Consider the following 4,771-nt stretch of genomic DNA (forward strand, 5'->3'; position numbering starts at 1 on the left):
ATCTATCTATCTATCTATCTATCTATCTATCTATCTATCTATCTATCACACTTTATTCACTTTGTATCCCAGCTCTAGACCCCTCCCTTGTCTCCTCCCAGGTTGTTCTTGCCTACTTTCCACTCCCAAAAACTACTTGGCTGCTCTCAATCCTCAGCAGTTCCAGTTCCAGAGGAACCTAATGCCCTCTTCTGGCCTCAGGGAGCACTGCATGAAGGCGATGCACAGATACATGCAAGCAAAGTACTAATGCACAAGAAATAAAATAAAAGTAAGTAAATTTTTCCTTTTTAATTGGCTTTTGAAGTACCCTTTGTTTTACATTGGCGTAGCCTTTTCGTCAGCTTTGGTCAGCACAGGTGGTTATAATTTTTTGTTCAACTATCAATTCTGTAGGCATCGCTTCCCCAGAAACCCGAGCAGCTTTCAGAGGATGCAGTGGGAAAGAATGGCCCTTGAAATGCTAAAAAGGGGAAAACAGCTTGAGAATGTTATGAGGCAAGAGGATTGACGTGAGAGATATTTTCATCTCCGAAGACTTGGTGCCAACTCAGGGCAAAGTTAGGAAAACAAAGCATGGGTCACAGGAGAGAAATACTGGATGGAGAAGGTGAGAGAGAAACGGAGTCAGAATGGAAAAGTGACTCACACACTGACTCACACCGTTGTCATTTGTCTTTCCCCCGATGACTGTCAGCAGTCATTATTCGGCAAGTTCTGTCACTATTCGATAGTGAAGAATTCATGCTGGGAATAGTCACATTCTGTAGGGAATCCAGGACAATGTTACTATAAACCCAGGTGGGGAAGTGCAACTTAGTTCTATAAGGGAATAAAACTTCAGAAAAAAAAAACTCAAGAATAAACATATTAAGAATAAAACTTGAATGATTTATATCCCAGATGTTGGATTGAGGGTGTGAGGCAGTGAGCTCCCTTATGTGTTGGTGGAATGATGCTTGTTTGTTTATTTTAAAGATGTATTTTGTTTTTATTTGTGTGTATGTGCATGTGTGTGCATGCTCATGCATGTGTGTAAGTGTGCGGTGCCTGGGGAGGTCTGAAAAGGACATTGGATTTCTTTGAGCTAGAGTTATAGGCAACTGGGAACCCCACCAACATGGGTCTTGAGAAAAAAAACAAAATGAACAAAAATCCAAGCAACAGCAAAACAACCAACCAACAACAAAAACAAACAAATGAAAGAAAACCCCTCAGGTTCTCTAGAAGGTCTGTATGCCCTTTCAACTGCTGAGCCATCTCTCCAGCTCCAACCAAGACTTGTACTGGAAGTAACTTCCTAAAACTGACTTATCGATATATGTCACACATATTCTTTAAAATGTTTGTATTAGTCTGCTGTTGCTGTTATAACAAAACAGCATAGATTAGGTGCCTTCAGAGTACAAGATCAAATCCCTGGGTGGTTTCATATCTGGTGAGGACTCTTCCTACTTGTAGATGGCTATCTGGGAAGAAGTGAGGGGGAGAGCAAGAAATATATTCCTTTTATAATAAAAACAGAGTCCTCTTTTGGTTGGAGTCCAGGCGGATACTGAGATAACTCGCAGTAGCCCTGTTAACAGATACGGTCGTTTGGGGGCTTGAGTCTCCAATATATGGGTTTAAGGGCAGCTCAGCTCAATCCAGGGCAATGCCCATACACTCTGACCTAGTAATACAACTTACCGCTTTATCCCTTGCACGTGAAACAAGATATGATGGAGACTAAAGGAGGTACCAGATTGAAGCCCTAAGTGGAAGCTTAGATGTATCCTGAGTCTTTATTCACAGATTCAAGGTTTAATCGCTTTATCAGGAGATAGGGAAATCTCTCCGAGCTAAGAGTCTAGTTGAAAGATGTAGGTCATCAGAAGTCATAAGACTCTGTCTTATCCAGGGCCCCTTCCTTCCTGTCTATATCTGCTTCCCAGCCACCATGAGATCTGCAGATCTCATGGATCTCACAGAGATCCTCTGCAGATCTCACAGAGGCCCCACTGTGTCCTCTCTTGACACAGAGCCCTCTTTTACCAGTCCAGAGCCAACCATGCAATGGAACTTCTGAGATCATGACCTGAAATAAATCTCCCTCTGAACTGTTTTAGGTATTTGTCACAGTAGCCAAGAGCCTGGTTGACACATCTGTAGTTCAGGCTGTAGTGAGACAGGGGGCTGGAGGTGGAAGGGCTCAGATAGCCATCATTGGCAAGAGCTTAAGCCAGTCTCAAACCTCTGCCCTCCACCAGCATCTCCTGAGAGCTTTGTCACTTTCATTGATTTTGCACTATGCCTCTGCTGCTATCTGCTCAGACTGACTCGTCACACATCTATTATTTTTTAAGAGTTTATTTTATCCTTGTAAACCTGTTGCCCACATGTACGTATTCATATCATGTATGTTTCTGTTGCCTATGGAGACCAGAAGTGGACATGGGACCAGAGTTAGAATGGTTGTGAGCCACCGTATGGTTCTGGGAACCAAACCCAGGTCGTCTGCAAGAGAAACAAGTGCTCTTAGCCACTGAGCTTCTCTCCAGCCCCGCAAGTTTATCATTTTGATACTTCATGAAGTTCATTTTCATAACAAATAAGTCCAGGAAGAGTCTTTCAACATTCTACGGATCATCTAAAGAGAGGATTGGTCTGGTTTCAAGTCTCTGGCCGTGATGAAAGACCTTCACCAAAAAAGCAACTTGAGGGAGGAAGGCCTCATTTGGCTTACAAGTCCAGGTCACAGTCCTTCAGTGAGGGAAGTCAAGGCAGGAAATTCCACACAGTATTACCTCTGACCAAAGAACTCACCTCACAGTAAAAAGAAACACAGCATGAACCTTAAAGGTGCTGCTTGCCATATGGCTCTTCAGGGTCACCTGCTTAGGGAATGGTGTCGTCCATAAGCACACCCACAGGCCAATGTGACCCAGACAACTCCTCGAATGAGATTCTCTTCCTGCATGACTCTAGGTTTTCTCAGCTTGATGGTTAAAGCTACTCAGATGATGACAGCATTACTCTTGAACACCATTACACTCTTCTGGGTGGGAAAAGTGCCTATAATTGATTTACTTCATCCTCAGGCTTCACCTGGAAGGTGGCACAGGAGTCCTTTCTGCTTTAGAGTTTCCAAACTCAGAACTCCATCATCCAGCAGCTTCTCAGGAAGAAATTATAGAGGACTGGACAGAGGACCCTTCAAAGGCTCCCTTAAGTCCAGGTTCACCATCTTACAGTTTGGGATGAGGGTTGAAGACAAAGTACTTTGGCTCTTCATCTAGTCCCTCCTTGCTACTTCTTATTTACTCCATTTTAAATCCCAAAACTCCAGCTGTGATTGTCTTTTGGAAAAGACCAGCTCTGAGAAATAAAATTTAGGTTTACAGTGATATTCTTTGCACTGGGAGTATGGATCCGCAGTAGAGTATTGGCACAAGGTCCTGGGGTTCTACAAATCTCTAGAACTGCACACGCCAACAAGAATTTGTTATTTGGATGTTTCAGGAGCTTACGTTACAGTTTACATGCTATGACTCTGTCTTTTATATTCCTATGCCCAGCCCACTGACTAGGTCAGATTTTATACTTACAAGGATGGAGATAACATTAGTGGAATAACTCAGGCTGTTAACTGTCTTCACACAAGACTTCTGTTCACTGAACAGCTACTATGTACCAGGCTCTATCCTATAGACCGTATTTAAACACCAAAATATAGAAATGTAACCAGATCTTACATGTTATAAAATGTGTGAACTCCCTGAAGTTTTGTGAAAGAATTTCCGGTGACCTAGATGCACGTTATACTAGACTGAGTCGCTGTGTGTGGCATTCTGCAGGTATAGCTAAGATATTTAGACATATCACCTCCTGCATAAAACTGAAAACTAGTAACAAAAGCATGGTCCTATCCAGTATATTTCCAGAGGATCACCAAGGTAAACCAGGCAGCATTATTCACCCACGTCAGGAAAAAAAAAAAAAAAAAGATAGATCAAGGCACTAAAAGAAATCCAAGCAAGTTAACACAAGATCTAACACATGAGAAAGTTTGAAACAGACTGAAGAAAAGTGAGATGGGCATCATTCTTTCAGCATGGTCCTGTGAACCCACCACAACATGTTTTAAAGTTATTCATGTGTGAGAGAGAGAGAGAGAGAGAGAGCACTTGTATTTTGTGCGTGTGTCTGTGCGCACAAACATATAGGCCAGAGGATGATGGACTTTGGTGTCCTTCTCAAGAACACTGTCCGCTTTCTTTCAGGCAGGGTCAACTGGCCAGTGAGCCCTGGCATTCCACGGCTCTCTCCCCACTGCTGAGATGATACAGGCGCAGCACTACACAGAGCTTATGGAGGCTCTGGAGACTGATGGGCCCTTGAGTTTGCAAGCGTTTGACCCACACTGAGGTGTTTTCCCAGGCCTACCAAAACACTTCTTCACTGTGGTGGCGAAGCCCTGCGTGAACTTGCTGCAGTGACATGACAGCCTCTTTAGTCCTTAAGACTTTTTTTAAAAAAGGATTTTATTTATTTCATGACTATGAGTGCTCTATCTGCATGTATACCTGCATGCCAGAAGAAGGCACCAGATCACATTATAGATGGTTGTGAGCCACCGTGTGGTTGCTGGGAATTGAACTCATGAACCACTGGAAGAACAGACAATGCAGTGTTTTAGGAAGAAATTTGATTTAGGAACGAGTTAGTAATATCTGTGTGTCGTTAGGGTCACAATATAGTTTTGAAACATTGATTTTGGTTTATGCTACCT

General features: G+C 42.9%; 1 long non-coding RNA gene across 1 annotated transcript in view; it reads left to right on the forward strand.

Moving 5' to 3' along the window:
* LOC129665778 (uncharacterized) overlaps positions 1–876 on the forward strand; it is a 16,876-nt gene extending 16,000 nt beyond the window's left edge. The window contains exons 4-5 of the long non-coding RNA XR_008718419.1: positions 202–271; positions 397–876. This is a non-coding gene — a long non-coding RNA (uncharacterized LOC129665778). The remainder of the gene's footprint in view (positions 1–201; positions 272–396) is intronic.
* The last annotated feature ends 3,895 nt before the right edge of the window (positions 877–4,771 follow it).

This window comes from Psammomys obesus, unplaced genomic scaffold (assembly GCF_907164565.1).
Source record: "Psammomys obesus unplaced genomic scaffold, mPsaObe1.curated_primary_1811, whole genome shotgun sequence".
Taxonomy (NCBI): Eukaryota; Metazoa; Chordata; class Mammalia; order Rodentia; family Muridae; genus Psammomys; species Psammomys obesus.